Here is a 22,475-nt window from a genome sequence, read left to right on the forward strand (position 1 = left end):
AGTTTGGTGATCGGTATTATTGAAAATATTTAGACAAATTTTGGCCATACAATTATGTAGAAATAGGAAATAAGTAAAAAATAGAGCTATGGAAGCGAACAAATTATGTTTTGAGTCAATAATTTCGGATCAATGATAAGGGCAGAGAAAAGGAATCAATTGATTAATTAACAAGTAACTTGTTGATATGCTTAAAATGAATAAATTATTTATGATTTTTTATTGGAGCATGCTTCAATAATATCACCAATAAATATAAATTAATGTTGACATATATATAAAAAATTTATAAAATTAAATAACTAAATTTTAAATTCGCATCATCCACATATATAACACCTCAATAGACAGTCTAATCATGAAAATGTCTCATGCTCCAATCTATAATAATCTTATTTCAATGACTTGAAAAATAATATTTACACTAATTCCTGGCAAGAAAATTGTATTTGATTGGGTTAGACATTAATGAAAAATGCTTGGGAGTTCCATTATTTGGTGGAATTGCTTCTAAGCAATGGGTGGGGATTGTGTTTAGAAGTCGATGCAGTGCAAATTGGAAAGCCGAGGCTTTATTGTGTGGTCCTGTCAAGGGCGGAGGCTTTAATTAAGGTTATAACTATTATATGAAATTTTATCAATAAGATTTAATGGCTTTCTATTCGCTTGATTAATTTCTTTGCTGAAATCTATTGCATTGCAATTTGCAAAATTGACCAATTGGAAACAATTTGCCTAATTGGTGTGGTCCTTTATTCCAAATAGACACATATGGAGTTAAAGATGGATAGGGTTAGGGTTAGGCTTTCTGGGTTCATCTTAATTTCTTTGTTGAAAAAAATGTTTGTAGAGGCCCAATTTAGCCCGGGGCCCATAAACCAGAAACCAAAATAAAAATAATAAACAGTCCATTTTTACAACAGCCCAGCAGGCCCAAAAACTTAAAACCCAAGCACAAAGTAGACAGCCCAAAATTACGACAGCCCATAGCTTCAGCAAAAAGAAGAAGGCAGAAACCCTATCTCCCATGTGCGCCTCTCCTCCTCAGGCGCACCGCCCGCGCCTCGTCCCGAGGCCTGACCCCTTTACTCAGCCTTGCACCGAAATGGCAAGGTCTCTTCTCCATTGACTACGCAAAACCTGCAAAGAACACAAAAGCATAAACAAAGCAGAAACAAAGCAGAGAAATGGCAGCAAGCAAATAGAAGCAACAAAGAAGTAAAGATAGGTAGTGTAATCGGCTATAAAGCCACCAAAAACCAAATGTAAAAAGGGGGGATTTCATTTTTGAAATAAAAAGTACAAAGAAAATTGAAACAGAAAGGTGATTTTCATTCCATATTTTGTTCATTTTTTTACTTTTAACTTTTTTTTTCTTTCTTTTCTCGTTTACATGCGAAAATAAAAAAGAAGGAAAGACTCACCTAAACCAGTCGATTCGTTCACCATAGGTGAGGGACATGCCGAAAAAGGAGAAGAAACCAAGTGTTTCTTTGTTGCTTCGCCAGATTTTGGTTGGGTTTTTCAGGGTTTTAGCCTTGGACCCTTGCTTTACGTGTGGAGGATTTCAAAAATAGGTTTTTTTTGGAACTCCGGCCACCGCGTACAGTGGCCGATGGGTGGTGGCCCGGTGACCGGAGTTCGGTCAGACATGGGGGCGAGTTGAGAGAGTTGAGAGCTTTATTTTTGTTTTTTTAGAGTGAGGGCTAAAATGAGGGTTTTAAAAAATTTTTGGGCTTTTATCCAAGAATAAAACGATGCCGTTTAAGGGTTAAGTCTCAGAGACCCAAAACGACAGCGTTTTGGTCATGACCCGAGACCCGACCTAAGTGCAAGCTAGGATCTGCGCGTTTCTTTTGCTTTTGGGTTATTGGTTCTTCCAGTCCTTCCACTTTTTAAGAGTTTTAATACAATCCTCACTTTATTATTTCTTTCTTTTTAAATCTGCTTATGGACTTTTATCTTTGTTTTCATTCTGGTCCTTTGATCATTCGGTGGTTCTAGAAACGGTGCGTTTAGAGGGCGAAAGGAACAATTTCCTAATAAGTCCCTATAAGATTTCACACCTTTCGAATCGATCCTTTATTATTATTATTATTATTATTATTATTATTGTAATTTATCTTTAAATTCGGTTTGGGTTATAATTGAGTCCCTTAGTCAAGTTAACCCTGTTATTTATTTATTAGGGACTATATTCATTTGTTTTTTTTAAGTCTTCGTTTATTTAATTATTTAATTATTTATTATTATACATTTATTTATTACTCTTTCATACATGCCTAAAAATTGAATTATATATATGTTTTATGGGTACGTTTTATTTATCATTGTCTTTTATCATTTTGTTCTTATTTTACTTTATTTTAGCGTATACTTGTCCATCTATTAGTTTTGTACTTTTTTTAATTTAGGCATTCTCATATGATGTTTCTTTTATGATCATGCATTATCTTTCGTTTTTTTTTCTTCGCATTAACCCCGCTATTTCATTATTATTCCCTTATTTATTTAATTATTATACATCATTTTAACATTTTGCCCTTTCTACTTTTCATTTTATTTTGCCTTTTATTATTGTTATTATTACTCCACTATTTATCTACTTTATTTTTATACAAATTAAAAATGATTTATTTTATTATCGTCATTATTATTATTATTTCGTCTTTACTATTTCATTATTTTTATATTTTAAAAATCAAATTTGACATCATGTATATTTATTTCTATTTATCTATTTACTATTCTATACACTTTATTCACTTATTAAAATTCATAAGGTTAATATTTTATTTATAAACATTTGTTGATTTATGTATTTTTAGCAATATCGACTTGTTTATTCATGTGCTTATTACCTTTTCCCATTTATATGTGGTTATGTTCGTTTGTCTTTTATCATGCATTTCCGTTTTATAACTTCACTTATTCATTGAGACTAGTCCATTAACATTATATCCATCTTTACAATTGCATCATTTGTTATCGTAATATTTTATCGCATGTTGTATATCACTTCAAATATTGCATTAATTTTTACCAAAATTCATTAAAAAAAGAAATTTTCAAAGTAAGGCAATGTTCTGTATTTGGAAATTCAAGAGATCGTGCCCTAACGTACTGGGTTTCGATTTTTCTCGTTTGATCCAAATGACTGAATAACCTTTCAAAATTAAAACACGTGAGTTTTGAAAATCAAAAGACCAACTTATTCTCGAAGGTCTGAAATGTTGTGTCCTAACGTACTGGATGTGGCATTTTATTACTTCGGAACAAGAAAGTCTTTAGAGTTCATTTCAATTTACTCAAGCAAATTCTTCGTATAGATCAACATAAAAAGGGATCGTATTCTAAATTCTTTTCGAGTTTTTCAAATCTTGACATTAAGACATTAATTAATCAATTAGGTACCAATTTTACGCGTTACGAGGGTGCTAATCCTTCCTCATACGTAATCGACTCCCGAACTCGTTTTCTCAAATTTCGTAGACCAAAATCATTGTTTTAGTAAATCGAAATATTTTATTAAAATGAAGAAATTTCTAGGTGATCCGATCACACCTAAACAAAAAAAGGATTGATGGCGACTCCCAATTTTCGTTTATCATTTTCAAAACCAAAGTCGACCCTGTTTTTCAAAAAAATAATTTCGACAGCTTGGCGACTCCACTAAAGACCTAAGAGAGTCGAGCTATAAATTGATTAATTTATGTCTTTTCATCGAAAGTTGAAAACCCAATTTAAAATATGATCCTTTCATTGCATTATCTTTGTGGTTTATGTCATAATACCTGCTTCATTGGTTCAAGTCTTTAAATAGTTTTGCATATTACATTGCATGACCCAACGGTTACACCCTTTTAAGTGGGAGTGAGAAACTATTCCTTCGTAAGGTCTTCACCTCTGTGTAAGATAGTGGATCGCTTTCGGGATACATCTATACCTATGTCTTCGTGAGGTTTTCATCTTCGTGCAGCCATAGGGAAATGTATCCCCCTGAACTGAACTCGATCTATATGAGCCTATAATGGGTGAGGATCGAGGAATCTACAAGTTCAGTATCTTTTACTTTAGCACCGAACTGCATATAGAGAGCCATAAGAGCTTACCTTAAGTAGAAGCATGCCAAATCCTAGTGGCCACCCGGATAGGTGCTCTATTTTGTTTTTATTTCTTTTGTATTGATGCGTTGATTTTACTTCAATCACATTGCATTTTCATTATAAAAGATCCTTTCGTTGCATTTTTATTCGTCTTTATCATGGCGGTTTATAATTGTTGTGTTGGTTTGAGTTTATGCATCTTTCTACATATTGCATAGCATGATCGGTCGATCTTACCCTTTTAGGTGGGAGTGAGAAACTATGCCTTCGTGAGGTTTTCACCTCATCATGGGCTAGTAGACTGCTTCCGGGATACATCTGTACCTATGTCTTCATGAGATTTTCATCTCAGCATAGCTATAGGGAAATGTATTCCTCTGAACTGAACTCGATCCATATGAGCCTACAATGGGTAAAGATCGAGGAATCTACTGGTTCAGGTACCCTTTCTTTAGAACCAGACCCCATATAAAGAGACCTAAGAGTCTACCCTAGGTAGAGCCACGCCAAACCCTAGGGTTCACCCAGATAGGTGTTCTATTTTGTTGTTTATTTCTTCTGCACTGACGTATTTTGTTTTGTTTTGTCTATGATTGCATTACATTACATCATCATAGAAAGGAGGAGTTGATTCATATTCAATTGCTAAATAGAAAAGCTTGTCATGAGAGAATGGGTTTCTTGAAAAAGTGGAATATAATACGGCTGTCCGAATAGGGTCCAAGTAAACAACAAGAGAAGGCTGATAGTCCATGAAGGAATACACGACTTTGCTTCATCGCTTGAGGATTCAAGCCAACAAAGATTATTCGAGAGCCGTCATGTCTTAGAGAATCTGACAAGCATCGCGAGGATAAGTAATCAATGGGCCGCAGTCTAGATCGAGCAGAAAGGAGATAATAGAGACATCTTTTAGAAAATCCGTAAGATCCGATCATAACATTCGGATATGAAAAGGATCAGTGTATTCGCTTGGAATATGAGGACAAGGCCGAATATGTAATCCGTTTTAGGTAAAGAAATTTGTTTTCTAGAAAAGTTGTTCTAATGAAATTGAATTCAGAATAAACGTTTCTCTTTCTTTTTGCATCCATCTCATGCATTTGCATTGCATTTTATTATATGCATTAGATTTTCCCAAAAAGGACCCTAATTAGGTAAAATTATTTCAGAACCGACAAAGGATATGGACCAAAGATTGGAGAGAATAGAGCAAATGCAAATATAGATACAAGAGCAATTGACCAAGATTTAACAAGATATGCGGGAACAAATGCTAGAATTCTAAAGAAATATGATGGGCCAGTTAACTCAGTTACTAGCCGGAGAACTTGAAAAAAGGAGTGGCCCAGTGGTCAACAGTGGGGATGATAATGAATACCTCATCTGTTCCCCAGGTTTTACCCCAATAAGCGTCCTGACCTAACTAGACGCGTATCCGCAAGGGGTACCCGTCATTATCGGACCCCAACATCAGACTAATACCTTGGCACTATTAAACCTCTCGATGGATTCAGGTTTTAACCCGAAGGATGATTGAGCCAAACCGATTCTTCTGGCAGAAACAAAGGAAAGGGGAGAGTGGACTCTAAAGGCCCCAAAGAAGAAGGAAAAGGAAGCAAATAGTACAAGTAGTTATAACAAGGGCCATTTAGAGCCGATTATAGTAAGTTAGCCAATGACGGTATCTACCAGCCATCAGGTCTCCCTAAGGCAAGAACCCAATCGAAGACCAAACTCAGAAAAACCACAGTTCCCGCCCGTCCAAATCACGTATAGGGAGTTGTACTAAATCTTGTTTGACGCACATGTTGTATCCCCTTTTTACGTAGAACCAATATAGCCTCCATACCCTAAATGGTATGATGCAAACGGCCAATGTGAATACCATACAGGAATCACGAGGCATTCCATCGAAAATTGTACCGCTTTTAAAAAGTTAATCGAAAGACTTACCAAATTGGGTATCGTGAAATTTGATAATCCCTTTAGTGCTGAAAATCTGTTACCCAACCTTTCTGTAAAAGGGTTAAAAATTATGAGTTCCATGATGGATAAGGGCATGAGATCTAAGGGTACATCAAGCTCAAGACTCTAATGCAAGACCTGATATTGGGGAATCTGAACACTAACGATGTATCAGAAGAGGGAACCTAGGAATATAATTTTTTGAGCACTGCCCTTACATACTTGGGAGTGTTTTGAACCATGAGATTGTGGAAGAGACCTCTGTATTTTTAGAGCTAATCTAGAGTAATATTCAAAACACGATTGTTGTTTTAAGCCTAGAAGCAACAAGAATCTTTTTGTGAAATAGGCTTATATCCAAAATCTTTAGTTCAATAAAATGCATGTTTGTTATCATTTTGAGTAAATATTCTTTTATTCTTCCCATTTCATACCGTACAAATAATTATTCTTAGATTCTTTCATTTTTTTGGACATTCTTTCATGATCATATCGTACAAATAATCATCCTTAGAATTATTTATTCTTTGGCATCTGCCTTCAATAGGTCCCCAGATATCAACGACATGGGCGACGTTGCTACTGATCCAAAATTTCCTTTTAAGTGAGATATGTGTCTTGAGGGATCTTAAGACTTGGAAGATGACAGAGATTGTAACATATCTCCTGATTTGTTAAGGATGGTAGAGTAAGATGAAAACAGATCCTACCTTACAAAAAGTCAGTGGACGGTAAGCCTAGGATAAGAGAAAGAGGCAAATATCGGAGTCTGCATCACCACAAAGACAAAGCGAGACATCATTGAGTCGTTCCAAAAATTCAAAGATGTTTTCACATGAACCATTAAAATATGCCTAGGCTACTAAGATGTAAGGGTGTTGCAGGATGTTTAAACAACATATACTAATGGTTTTACAATGACCAAGCAAATCATGAGGTTCGGGTACTACTGGTCCACCATGGAAGAGGATGGCATCAGTTATAAATGCCAGATGGAGGAAGACAAAACTTATGTGCCTCCTCCATTTTTTCACAGATTTTTTATATGTGGGGCATGGATGTTATGGGGCTGATCTCGTCAAAAGCTTCTGGCCAACACCAATTCATCCTTGAGGTCGTCGGTTACTTCACTAAAAAGGTGAATGTAGCTTCATATGCCAATACTACAAGGTCAAAAATTATCAAATTCAAATCTAAAAAAAAAAGAGGGAAAGAGATCAAGTGTCAGCAAAGAATGCCAAAAAGGATCATGTCTAACAATACACAACCTCACAATGTTAAAAGTTTGCAGTCTATTCAAAAATCAGATGCCATATCACAGTGCAGCAAAGGCAGCTAAAAAAAAAGGGATCGTTGAAGATAACTGAGACTTGTAAAGATTGGCATAAAGAAGTTACCATTTACCCTCTATAATTATTGAACATCACCCAAAGCCTTCGTCGGGGCAAGACATTTTTCATTAGTTTATGGAATGGAAACGCTTTTGCCCATTGAAGATGAGATTTCTTTTCTCCGAGTCTTGTCAAAGCTGAAGTTGGATAAGGAAGAATGGATCCAATCCTAATATGATCAGTTGAATTTGAAGAAAGGAGGTTGAAAGCTATCTATCGTGGTCCAATGCACCAGAAATGAATAATGTGAGCTTAGGATAAAGAGGTTCATCCTAAAGAATTCCATGAGGGAAACTTGATATTGAAGAAGACCCTTCCTATACAAAAGGACTTCAGAGGAAAGTGGATGCTAAACTAGGAAGAAACTTATGTAGTAAAGAAGGCCTATTCTGGAGGAGCATTGGCGACAAAGATTTGCCCAATCCAGTGAGTTTAAATCCAGTCAAGGAGTATTCTACCTAAAAGGGGAGAGGCCAAGGTGAAAACCTGTAAAGGACACCTTGAGACCAAAAAATAATAAAATAAAATAAAATCTAAAAAAAGGAAAAAAGAAAAATGAGAGGCCAAGGCGAAAATCCGTAAAGGGCGCTTTGAGACCGAAGAGGATATGAGTTGAAAACCCGAAAATGGTGACTCAAATTTGGATCAAAGTGGGGCATACAGTAGTTTTGCTATACCTGAATTAACAATGAAGAAGTATGCTACGTCTTGGGGAATCGACAAAGTACTCCGGATCCCCTAAACACAGATTGAGCTCAAAATGGTCTTCAAGAAATTAGGATAGAGAAGCTTAAGCTACGATATCTGGGGTACCTAGCTTCCATTTTACCCATTTTGAATTTATTATCTTTGATTACCTTATTCTTTTCAAGATATGTCCCAATAAATTTCCTTCTTATTGTATTGTTATCTTTGATTAACTTATTCATTTTGAGTTAATTTTCTTCTTATTGCATTTGCAATCTTTGATTAATTTATTCATTTCGAGCTATGCTCCCAATCAATTTCCTTCTTGTCCATTGTTTTGATCTTTTTCAAGCATTTTGCATTGAAATAACGATTAGTGGACCAACAATACTTTCACAAAAGAAGTTTTGCATATTACACTGGAAGCTTCTAAATAGTATAGGAACCTAAAACAAGACCATTATTTAGAACTCACCAAGCCTAAGGGTTGGAAATATTTGAGAGAGAGGAGTCTAAAATTATGGCTATCTCTCGAGATACTTTGTTAAAAGATATCAGTTGCACGAAAAAACAAGATATTGTGTCGGTGACATAACCTCGATGAATAAGGAGCAATGTTAACCCAAGTGTAAAAAGGGTCACTCTCGGGAAAAGAAAAATGATACTCTGCATTCATGTAAATATCAGAGCATTCATATAAATATCAGACATATACATCTGGTCATTACACCCATGGAATGGTGTAACAGATCAAATTGATTAAAGATGAAACAAATCCTATACCCTGAGTTACAATGGGTTGAAAAAAAACTTCCCAAAGTTTCAGTGGGGCAAGCTTGCTGAGCAGATTGTGATTGTTTCTTTGGTTTTTTGTCAAGAATGCCAGTTGAAAAAAATGGCAGCGTAATACGTCAATGATAAGTCCTTGATGAACAACGAGCAATGAACAAAACCTTTTAAAAATGATCATTTTCATTTCTGCATTCATATATCATTTATAACACATCTAGTTAGGAGCATTTGATTCATTTCGATCATAGAATCCTAATTATTTGGCATAACCTACAGATCATGTCTCTAGTGGACGACGTAGCAACATCGATGAATTCACAGTCTTATTTTTCTGAGGTAGCAAGAGATCAGGTTGAAGATTGAAGTCTTATTTTCCTGAGGTAGCAAGGAAGCAGACTGAGGATTGACCATCCTATCTCCCTAAGCAGTAATGGAGTAGGCTGAAGATTGCAGATCTTGTCTCCCTGAAGTTGCAGTGGAATAGATTAAAGATGGCGAATATTGTCTCCCTAACCAGTAGTGGAGCAGATTTAAGTCACCATACTATCTCCCTAAGCAGTAATGAAGTAGACTGAAGATTACAGATCTTGTCTCCCTAAAGTTGCAGTGGAACAGATCGAAGACGGCGAATCTTGTCTCCCTAACCAGTAGTGGAGCAGATTTAAGCCATCATCTTATCTCTCTAACCAGTAGTGGAGTAGGCTGAAGATTACAGATCTTATCTCCCTGAAGTTACGGTGGAACAGATCGAAGACGGCGAATCTTATCTTCCTAACCAGTAGTGAAGCAGATTTAAGTCACTATCTTATCTCCCTAAGTAGTAGTGGAGTAGGCTGAAGATTGCAGATCTCGTCTCCCTGAAGTTGCAGTGGAACAAATCGAAGACGGTGAGCCTTAACCCCCTAAGCAATAGGGTAATAGGCTGAAAATTACATATCTTATCTCCCTAAGCAGTAGTGGAGCAGATTGAAGACGATGAGCCTTAACCCCCTAAGTAGTAGGGTAACAGGCTAAAAATTGTAGATCTTATCTCCCTAAGAAGTAGTGGAGCAGATCAAAGATAACAAATCTTGTCTCCCTAAGCAATAGTGGAGCAGATTTAAGCCATCATCCTATCTCCTTAAGCAGTAATGGAGCAGGTTGAAATCAACAATTCGTATTTCCTTGAAGTTCCAATGGAGTAGATCGAGGCTACAAATCTCTTCTCCCTGAAATCGCATTGGAGCAGAATAAAGATACCAATTTTATCTCCCTGAAGTTGCAGTAGAGCAGATCGAAGCCACTAACCTTATCTCCCTGAAGTCGCAGTAGAACATGTTGAATTTACAAGTCTTATCTCCCTGAAGTTGTAGCGGAGCAGACTGAAAATAGCGAATCATATCTCTCTAAAGTTACAGTAGAGTAGAGTAAAGCTATAAATCATATTTCCCTGAAGTTGCAGTGGAGCGGATCGAAGATAGCAAACCTTATCTCTCTAAAATTGCAGTAAAGCAGAGTTAAAGCTATAAACCTTATTCCCCTGAAGTTGCAGTGGGGCAGGTTGAAGTTACATGTCCTATCTCCTTGAAGTTGCAGTAGAGCGGATCGAAGATGGTGAATCTTATCTCCCTGAAGTTGTAGTGGAGTAGATTGAAGCCACAAACCTTATCTCTCTGAAGTTGTATTGGGGCAAGTTAAAGTTACAAGTCTTATCTCCCTGAAGTTGTAGTAGAGCAGACTGAAGAAAGTAGATTTTATCTCCTTGAAGTTGCAATAGAGCAGATCGAGTTATAATTTAATACCACAAAACTTATCTCCCTGAAGTTGTAGTGGAACAGGTTAAAGCTACGAGCAGTCATAGTGGAGTAGAACAAAGCAACAGTTCCTCTGGTGATGCAGGGGGTTAGAATGAGGCTACTTGAAGAAGAGAAACACTGAAGAAGTCAAGATTCTGCAAGACCAGGCAAAATTGGCCCTCTTTAAAGTCTTTCCTCTATTCTCGTTACATGACAATGAGCATAGAGGGGCAGCTATAGAGGCCCAATTTAGCCTGGGGCCCATAAACCAGAAACCAAAATAAAGATAATAAACAGTCCATTTTTGCAACAGCCCAGCAGGCCCAAAAACCTAAAACCCAAGCCCGAAGTAGACAGCCCAAAATTACAACAGCCCATAACTTCAGCAAAAAGAAAAAGGAAGAAAACCTAGCTCCTATGTGCGCCGCTCCTCCTCGGGCGCACCACGCGCGCCTCGTCTTGAGGCCTGACCCTTGTGCTCAGCCTTGCACCGAAATGGCAAGGTCTCTTCTCCATTGACCAAGCAAAACCTGCAAAGAACACAAAAGGAGAAACAAAGCAGAGAAATGGAAGTAAGCAAATAGAAGCAACAAAGCAGTAAAAATAGGCAGTGTAATCGGCTATAAAGCCACCAAAAACTGAATGTAAAAGGGGGGAATTTCATTTTTGAAATAAAAAGTACAAAGAAAATTGAAACAAAAAGGTGATTTTCATTCCATATTTTGTTCATTTTTTTTCTTTTAAGTTTTTTTCTTTCTTTTCTCGTTTACATGCGAAAATAAAAAGAAGGAAAGACTCACCTAAATCGGTCGATTAGTTCGTCGTCGGTGAGGGACACGCCGGAAAAGGAGAAGAAACCAAGTGTTTCTTTGTTGCTCCACCGGATTTTGGTTGTGTTTTTCGGGGTTTTAGCCTCGGACCCTTGCTCTACGTGTGGAGGATTTCAAAAATAGGTTTTGTTTTTGGAACTCCGGCCACCGCGTACGGTGGCCAATGGGCGGTGGCCTGGTGACCGGAGTTCGGTCAGACATGGGGGCGAATTGAGAGAGTTGAGAGCTTTATTTTTGTTTTTTTTAGAGTGAGGGCTGAAATGAGGGTTTTAAAAAAATTTTGGGCTTTTATCCAAGAATAAAACAACGCTGTTTAAGGGTGAAGTCTCAGAGGCCCAAAACGACAGTGTTTTGGTCATGACCCGAGACCCGACCCGAGTGCAAGCTAGGATTCGCGCGTTTCTTTTGCTTTTGGGTTATTTGTTCTTCCAGTCCTTCCACTTTTTAAGAGTTTTAATACAGTTCTCACTTTATTATTTCTTTCTTTTTAAATCTGCCCATGGACTTTTATCTTTATTTTCATTCTGGTCCTTTGATCATTCAGTGGTTCTAGAAGCGGTGCGTTTAAAGGGCGAAAGGAACAATTTCCTAATAAGTCCCTATAAGATTTCACACCTTTCGAATCAATCCTTTATCATTATTATTATTATTGTAATTTATCTTTAAATCCGGTTTGGGTTATAATTGAGTCCCTTAGTCAAGTTAACCCTGTTATTTATTTATTAGTGACTATATTCATTTGTTTTTTTTTAAGTCTTCGTTTATTTAATTATTTATTATTGTACATTTATTTATTACTCTTTTATACATGCCTAAAAATTGAATTATATATATGTTTTATGGGTACGTTTTATTTATCATTATCTTTTATCATTTTGTTCTTATTTTACTTTATTTTAGCGTATACTTGTCCATCTATTAGTTTTGTATTTTTTTATTTTAGGCATTCTCATATGATGTTTCTTTTATGATCATGCATTATCTTTCATTTTTTTTTCTTTGCATTAACCCCGTTATTTCATTATTATTCCCTTATTTATTTAATTATTATACATCATTTTAACATTTTGCCCTTTCTACCTTTCATTTTATTTTGCCTTTTATTATTGTTATTATTACTCCAATATTTATCTACTTTATTTTTATACAAATTAAAAATGATTTATTTTATTATCGTCATTATTATTATTATTATTTCGTCTTTGCTATTTCATTATTTTTATATTTTAAAAATCAAATTTAACATCATGTATATTTATTTTTATTTATTTATTTATTATTCTATACACTTTATTCACGTATTAAAATTCATAAGGTTAATATTTTATTTATAAACATTTGTTGATTTATGTATTTTTAGCAATATCTACTTGTTTATTCATGTGCTTATTACCTTTTCCCATTTATATGTGGTTATGTTCGTTTGTCTTTTATTATGCATTTCCGTTTTATCGCTTCACTTATTCATCGAGACTAGTCCACTAACATTATATCTATCTTTACAATTGCATCATTTGTTATTGTAATATTTTATCGCATGTTGTATATCACTTCAAATATTGCATTAATTTTTACCAAAATTCATCAAAAAAAGAAAATTTCAAAGTAAGACATTGTTCTGTATTTAGAAATTCGAGAGATCGTGCCCTAACGTACTGGGTTTCGATTTTTCTCGTTTGATCCAAATGACCAAATAACCTTTTAAAATTAAAACACGTGAGTTTTGAAAATCAAAAGACCAACTTATTCTCGAGGGTCTGAAATGTTGTGTCCTAACGTACTGGATGTGGCATTTTATTACTTCGGGACAAGAAAGTCTTTAGAGTTCATTTCAATTTACTCAAGCAAATTCTTCGTATAGATCAACATAAAAAGGGATCGTATTCTAAATTCTTTTCGAGTTTTTCAAATCTTGACATTAAGACATTAATTAATCAATTAGGTACCAATTTTGCGCGTTACGAGGGTGCTAATCCTTCCTCGTACGTAATCGACTCCCGAACCCGTTTTCTCAAATTTCGTAGACCAAAATCGTTGTTTTAGTAAATCAAAATATTTTGTTAAAATGACCAAATTTCTAGGTTATCCGATCACACCTAAACAAAAAAAGGATTGGTGGCGACTTTCAATTTTCATATCTAATTAAATTAAATTAATTAATAAGAGATAAGTAAAAAAATGAAATCTTTTTAGAACTATTTTATAACGATATTATATATTTTTAATGATTATTTTAACTCTAATTAATTCAAAAAAATCAATTTTGAAGAAAGTCCCTCTGAAATCCTACTCAATTGGCAGAGCGGAGCCTATCAAGTTCAAGTTTAGTGGACCTTTAAAGTAGACTCTACCATTCAAGATCAAGTCTTGTAGACACTTGGATCAAGGCTTTCTCCCATCCATCTGGTTACATCATCAGAAAGGAGATAAAACTTGTTCTTCAATATTAAGTATTGACAACCCTTTAAGTAAGCCTTACTGATTCAAGATCAAGTCTCAAAGTCCCTTGAATTCAAACTAAATTAAATTCTCAAGCAAGCATATCACCAAATGCAATTTCAAGATAAAATCTTGATGACCCTTGAAGTGAACTACATCTATCTTAAATTAAGTCTAGATGACCCTTAGATCGAAACTCCATTGAAGAGAAGCATCAAATGATTTCCTTGCATTCAACAAACTTATAAAGATTGTAGCTCAAATTTATAAATAAGGTTTCTTTGCATTCAACAAACTTCAGAGATTGTAGCTCAAATTTATAAATAAGATTTCTTTGCATTCAACAAACTTTAGAGATTGTAGCTCAAATATCTAGCATTCCAAGTGGGACAATCTTTGCCTTTTATCTTTTGCCAGTTCATCAAAGACACAATGGCTCCTATGAAAAACTCATCAACAAGTCAAATCACAACTATCCTCAAATTCAGATGTTAGAGTAAGAAAAATCTTCGATAGCACTTTGCTAATGAGTATAACCAAAGTTGGATATTGTGGTTGTGATGAACGTGAGTGTACTCAAGAAATTAGAAAAGAAAATAGCTGAAGAATGATTGGTTATTACCTCCAGCCATAGTGGAAGTAAAAAGACTTAAAATGGGAAGAGTAATAGCATCGAGGAGCACACTAAATTTTACAATACAAAATAAAATTGCAAAAGTCTTCTAAGTACTTGAAAACACCTCGTTAGATGGTATAGTTTATTGACACGAAATTGTTTTGTGCTTAGGGACCTAGATTGGCTTTTACATATGTTGAAACCCTTTTTTTTGAAATCGACTTTTATTTTAAAATGAAAATGGAGTTGTCACCTATCCTTTTTATTTAGGTGTGATTTATATCACCTTAAAATTTAATCATAAAAGGTTAGGTTTACCAAAACGATGATTTTTGGCCTACAAACTCTAAGAAAATGGATTTGGGAGTCAGTTACGTGTGAGGAAGGATTAGCACCCTCATAACACCTAAAACTGGTACCTAGTTGATTACTTGATGTTTTGATGTCGAAAATTAAAAATTCAAAGAGAATTTAAAATACGATCCCTCTTTGCATCGTGTTATTTGATGGTATTGAAATAAATCCGATCTAAATTAAATACTTAATGAGGATGCGTTCTCATTTTGAGTTGATCAAGACGAAAAATCATGTCCCGTAAGTTGGGGCACAAAATCTCAAATTCTTGAAAATATGGACGCTCTCCGTTTAATTATAGCCCAAATCTCACAATCTTATTTATTTTTTTTAAAAAGGAAGGGATATTCAATTATTTTAGTTCAAGGAAAAATCGTACCCTATAAATTAGGGGCACAATTTATCGAATCCCCAAAATAAAGAATATTGCCTTGGTTTTAATTTCTTCTCATGCGTTGTGTAAAAACGAATCCATCACTTGATACTATATGTGATTGAGCATAATGCGTGAATGAATATGTAACACCCCTAACTTGTATCTGTCATCAGAATAGGGTTACAGTGTAACACCCTAACCCGTATCCGATGCCAGAACAGGGTTACGGAGCATTACCGGACTTATAACTCAAACATTCAAACATTTCATATACAATTCTCATTCAAATAAAAAACCATTCAAAATCATTCATATAGTCCCTAATACGAGCCTTTGAGGCCCCAAATAAACATTAAAAGTGGTTCGGGACTAAACTGAGCACTTAAGGAATTTTTATGAAAACATGAATAACTTTTCAAAGTGCAAGGGTCACACGCCCGTGTGGACAGGGGACATGCCTGTGCTACAGGCTGTGTCCGACCCTGTGTAACTCTTTGACTTGGGTCACACGGCTAAACCATACGCTCGTGTGCCAGATCATGTACCCTTCGAAATGGCTTCACACGCCCGTGTGGCAGGCCGAGTGCTAGGCTGTATGAAAACTGGAGGGTATACTGACTTGTGCCACACGACCAAGCCACACGCCCGTGTGCTAGGCCGTGTGGAGCTAGTGACTTGGTTTCTAAATAGTATCAGAGGACACACGGTCATGTCACTTAACCGTGTGTCGCACATGGCCGAGACACACTATAACACCCCTAACCCGTATCCATTGTCGAAATAGGGTTACGAGGCATTACCTATCAAATCACAACATCAACATACATTTCTCATCCAAGAATGCATTAATACATAAGCATTAATACATAAACATCAATCCAACATAGTCACATTGTCCCTTATAAGGCTCTATGAGACCTTAAAACATGCTTGGAAGAGGTTCGGGACTAAACTAATAACAATTGAAAATTTTGGGAAGCTTATAAAATTTTCATTCATACAAGGACCACACGCTCGTGTGAACCACCAGACACGCCCGTGTCACAAGCTGTGTGAAAACAGGGCATACATATTGACTTGTATCACATAGCTGGAGACACACCCGTATGCCTTGGCCGTGTGAAATCTGAAGGGTATACTGACTTGGGTCACATGGCCGACCACACGCCCATGTGCCAGCCCGTGTGTCACACATGGCCAGTAAACACGCCCGTGTGTCTAAGCCATGTAACTCACTGACTTGTTTAATTAAGTTACAGTAGACACATGGTCGAGTCACATGCCCGTGTGCTCAACCATGTGGGGCGCAAATAGGCTTGGTTTAAGCCACATTTCACACCCTCCTCAAGCAAACCAAAACCACATCATTTCATACCATTTTAATACATTTATAGGCAACCAAAACATGCTATTTCACATACAAATCATGCCATTTAAAATCCATCCATTTCACTACTCAAATCATAATCCAAAACATACTAAAACAATATGCCATTACCAACAATTTCACCTATCTTATCAATGCATTTTTCTCATCATCTTATCATCTATTTTAAGCCTCAAATTATACCAATTAATCATCACAACATCCATGACAAACATGCCAAAACATAAAGCCATTTATATAAATCATATTTCACTTACCAAACTCATATAATAAGCCAACCCAAATGGCCAAATACACACCAACATTTACATAATTTATGAGCCAAATCTCATGGCTAATATCATCTCAAAACACATTATCATATCACTAGCCTATACAAGCCATATACCATATTTACAAAGCACCAAAAATACCAACAAGTTGATCGATAGTGTGATGATGTTCCTGATGATCCCCAAATCAGAGCTAGCTTCGATTGTCTATAAAACAGGGAAAGAACATGCAAAGTAAGCTTTGAAAGCTTAGTAAGCCATATACAAATAAAATTACTACATGAATCAACATCATTTCCATCAATAGACAAATTATGATTAAGCACATCTAAGCTCACAAACCTTTATCAATGTATACATATTCAATATCATAAATGAATTCATCAAATACTTCCCTTTTCAACACTTGTATGAATGTCATACGTACTTAAGTCATTTAACTCATTCACACATTATTCCTCAACTTGACTTTGCCTATTGAACCTTTTGGAATTGTTAAGGATACTCAGAAATCACATATAGTTCATACAATGCCATATCCCAAATATGGTCTTACATGTTATCACATATGGATGCCGATAGCCCAGCTATGGTCTTACACGAAATCAAATAACGATGCCAATGTCCCAGACATGGTCTTACACGTAATCACATAATGATGCCAATGTCCAGACATTCTCTTACACATAAACACAACTCGTTAATCTTAATGTCATGACATTTGTATCCTATACTATTCCTAAGGTTTGTACGAGACTTTAGGATATTGTAACCCTGTCGATTCTTGCTTATCTTTGATCATTCAACATTCATAGCAGTTCAATGAAAATTAAGCATATATAATTCAATTTAAAGACATTTATTTGCATATGAACTTACCTTGTATTCAGAATAAACGAATTGGATTAACTATTCAATAACCTTTGATTTTCCCTGATCGAAATCTGATTTCTTTCGTTATTGATCTATAACATTCAAAATTATCTCATTTATTCATAAAATCATTCAATTCAGTCTAAAAACACATATTTTGGAATTTTTACACTTTAGCCCCTAAAGTTTCACATTTTTACAATTTAGTCCCTATTTCACAAATACACAAAATTCATGAAATTTCATTAAACCCAAGCCTAGCCGAATTTCATATAGGTCCCTAGTAGCTCAAAATTTTCATTTATTTCACATTTCATCCACCCAATTTACACTTTTCACAATTTAATCCCTAAAATACATTTTTAGCTAAAATCACTTAACAAAACTTGTATAACTATCAACAAATATTCATCATTCATCATCAAACATTCAAAAACTCAAGTATTCATCAGTGGCACTTCACAAAATCATTAACAAATTTAAAAATTAAGGCATGGGATAGCTAGAATACAAAGCAACGATCTCAAAAACGTAAAAATATAAAAAATCGAGCTAAAATTATATACCAATTGATCCCTCAAAGTGCCGAACTCTAATGGCTTCCAATGGCTTCTTCAATTTGTAATTTCAGTGGTGGAAGATGATTATGAAACATATTTTCTTTTGTTTTTAATTAATATTAACTTAATAACCTAAATACCATTTTAACATTTATAATAAACGTATAAAATCACTTAATATAAGGCCATTTATGTCAAATTCCACTATCAATGGTTTAATAACATCATAAGGACCTTTCATTTAATGAAATATAGCAATTAAGCACTTTAAACAAGTAGAATGCAACTTTTTTATTTTATGCAATTTAGTCATTTTCTCAAATTGAGCTATTAAACAATAAAATTAGCTCACGAAATTTTCACACATACATACAATCATGCTGTAAACACCAAAAATAATATAAAAATAATTTTTTAACCTCATATTTCTGGTTCTGAATCTACTGTTCCGAATTAACTAAAATCAGGCTGTTTTACACACGCCCGTGTGGACAAAAAATAGGCTATTTTCCAAGCCATTTTCCTCACCCAAAGTGGTACCAACCTAAACTCAATAATATACATACAAACTTGACATGAATAAACACTTCAAGCCAACTAACGTCAAACGTATACTATACACAAACTACACAAATAACATGATATCCACAAACACATTCATTTGACCACTTTTTAAATATGCCAAATATATTTCTAAAGTATAACTAGATGGTTAATTTCATGCTTTAGAGCATGTGCCTAACTTAGCATACATGTTCATCTCAATTCCAACTATTTGCTACACAAGATACCAATCCAAAACAAGGCATTCACAAGGCCACTATACACTATTTATCAAAAGGCGATATATACATATTTACATATCAAGACATATATCATTCACAAGCCAACTCACTTGGCTAATTACATAACCAACATATAGGCTACCTTAACCAAAATACCTATACATGCCATTTAACCCAAAATGTAAAGTCCAAAGTACCAAAATAGAGTTTGATAGTGCAACACGATCTTCGACGACTTTCGAATTGAGTGAGCTTCTAAAATACTATAAAATACAAAAATATAATCGAGTAAGCAATTAAGCTTAGTAAGTTCGTATAACTAATAAATATAACTTACCAATTTATCCACAATTTAATTAAGTATAATTAAAACATAGATAAATTCCAAATTCGGCCCAAAGCCTATCACATAAACACAAGTAGGTTAGCCATGTATGGATTCAACCACTATGTATTATTTTCTGTATTTTTAATGAATACTTATACTAATTCTTATTAACTCGGATTCACCTCGTATTATCACTAAACTCATTGAATTCTTTAAATATCAATAAATATACTTACCTCATCTTTCCAAAATTGAGAACAAATTACAGATATGAGCACATCGTTTTTTTTGTGCCATAGTCCAACTATGGTTTTATACGTGAATTGCCATGGCCCTGCCATGGTCTTACATTCGTAGTGCCATAACACAGTTATGGTCTTATCATTTGAATGCCATAGTCCAGCTATGGTCTTAAATACAAATACTATCATGGTCCAACCATGGTCTTATCCATTAATTCATCAATTGCATAAGGTGATTGTACTCAATCTTGCGATGTCTTGTTTGAACATTTAATTTGTAGCATCTCGAATTACGGTCTAGTTAGAACAGTGGTTTTGAGACAAAAAATTTAAAATAGAAATAATTATTTTATGATTATTTAATGATCCATGACATGATTTCGTGTTTGTGTGATTTTTTCATGAATAAATTCTATGCCTAATGTGTCTAATTTGACTTCAGGGACTAAATTGAATAAGTTGTAAAACTTGTGTTCTAGAAGCTTCAAGCATGAAATTGCATCAGATTATTAATTAGAGGTCCTTAAATAGAAATTTGACCAAGTTCTAAAATTATAGACAAAAATGGGCATGAATAGGAAAAGTTTGAAAGAAAGGCCTTAAGGGCATTTTTGTCATTTGGGAAATAAAAGAATTAAAAGGGAAAATGAAGTGAAAATCTTGTTCATCTTCTTCAAGGGGGTGCCGAAATTTCTAAGGACATATCTAGGGTTTTTTCTTTAACTTTCAAGCTTGATTATAAGTGCTCCCAAGTCCCATTTTTAATGTTCTTTGCATTTTTAAAGTTATCGAAGCTTGATCTATCAATTTCTACCTTTATTTTGAGCTAGGGTTCATGTATGAAATTTGACCCATGTGTGACATGGTTGTATTTTGATGTTTAATGGAGGAATATGAATGTTTGATGTGTGTTTAACATCTTTTACTAAGTGATTTATGGTGAAAACACCTAAAAAGGACTTGTTTGTAAAAGATGTAAAAATGAGCAGTAGAAATGTGTTTTAATGAGAAACATGGGTTGATATGAGTTAGAATATGAATCGTCTAGGCTTGGGTAACCAAATAAATGCATGTATTTCATTTTACGAGCCTAGGGATTAAAGTGTAAATAAGTGAAAAATTAGGGGTAAAAAGGTTATTTTACCAAAGTATGTGTTATGGGTCGATATGAGCAATGTATGTATTGAACAAGTTGAAATTGGCATTATAGATAAAAAAAGTGATTCGGGTCTTGATCAGGGGAAAAACAAAGTTTACAAGGATTAGGCTTGTTTCTATCATTTTGTGCCGAGGTAAGTTCATTTGCAAATAATGCAACATATACCATTCTTTAAATGCTTGATAATGCATGTATGGTAAGTATATCTAATTAATGTAATGTTGTATCATGTGTTTAAATGCCTACATTTTTATTATGAATGATATCTTAATTATTCCATGAGTATGTGATTGGTGCTATGGTTATTGAAATTAACATTACGAGCAAGCTCAACAGAAACCTGGTATCGAGGAAATCCCGTTTGAACCATAGGAATAGTTTAGGATACAAGTGACATGTCACTAGAAACTATGCGATTTGAACTCATTAAGTTGTGGTCTGAGTTCATAACATATGTGACATCTGAGCTCATTTAGTTGTGGTCTGAGTGCAGGATGTATGTGACACATGTTTTGGCGTCCGTGTACTAGTCTCATAATTGCTATTAATGGCGAGGTAGTCCAACATGTGTTGTGGATACCTGATAGCCTGTATGAGCAAACCCGTGAGTATCTCGAAAGCGAGCAACATGTGATTCGAGATATAAAGTAGCATTGGCTACATGTGGGCACTTAGGTGAAACTTTCCGATGTATTCAACAGTATTCTGAGTGTTCAACGGGTAGTTCAAGGGAAGCTTAATGAGTAATCTTAATGATTGCATCAAGACAAAAAAAGTAAGTTATTATGTGTAAGTGGGCACATGTATGTACATCGAACTCATGTGAATGACATGAAATATGATAAACTTGTGGTAAGAACATATATGAATATATATGAAGAATGAGTTTAAGGGATTTGATAATATGCAAGATTATGTTCATTAAGTTAATTGATGATTAATATTTGTTTAAGTTGCATTTGATTTGCATGTGAACTTACTAAGCTTTATGCTTACCCCCTTTCCTTTTCATCTTTTATAGTGTAGCCAAGCTAGCTCGGGGATCGGTGGATGTTAGAGACTTGATCACACTATCAATTGAACATTTGGGTACAACTAGTCTTATCTTTTTGAGTATGGCATGTATAGGGACTTGGTCTTTGTGTTATGTGTCATATTGATTAGCCAAATGTGTTGGCTTATGATGGTATTATGATTATTTTGTATATGGCTATGAGAGGAGGCTCATCTTGATTATTTGGGTTGTAACCCTAATTATTGATGCATGCATGCAAATGTGTTTATGCTTTAATGTGGTTATGGTTGATTATGGTTGATGAGTGTGATGGATAGCACTTATGTTTGGTGTATGAGATATGATTAATGTGTATGGTAATAAATGTGGTACAAATGTGTAACTTGAAAGTAGGTTAGTAAAGATGATAGACAAATATGAAATTGGTGTGGAATGCCATATGAAAGCATGATAATTTGAAGAGGTGATATGTTAACTTTTCCATGTCATAATTTACCCATGGAATTGAATGTTTGAGTAA

The 22,475-nt window shown here is 34.8% G+C and overlaps 1 long non-coding RNA gene across 1 annotated transcript; it reads right to left on the reverse strand.

The window, feature by feature from the left end:
- Positions 1 to 730: 730 nt before the first annotated feature.
- Positions 731 to 1,722, reverse strand: LOC121206124 (uncharacterized). The gene is made up of 2 exons (XR_005901108.1): positions 1,425 to 1,722; positions 731 to 1,140 (listed from the first exon to the last, which is right to left on the reverse strand). It is a non-coding gene; the product is annotated as an uncharacterized lncRNA (long non-coding RNA).
- Between the last annotated feature and the right edge of the window lie 20,753 nt (positions 1,723 to 22,475).

Source organism: Gossypium hirsutum, chromosome A09 (assembly GCF_007990345.1).
Source record: "Gossypium hirsutum isolate 1008001.06 chromosome A09, Gossypium_hirsutum_v2.1, whole genome shotgun sequence".
In the NCBI taxonomy this organism is placed as follows: domain Eukaryota; kingdom Viridiplantae; phylum Streptophyta; class Magnoliopsida; order Malvales; family Malvaceae; genus Gossypium; species Gossypium hirsutum.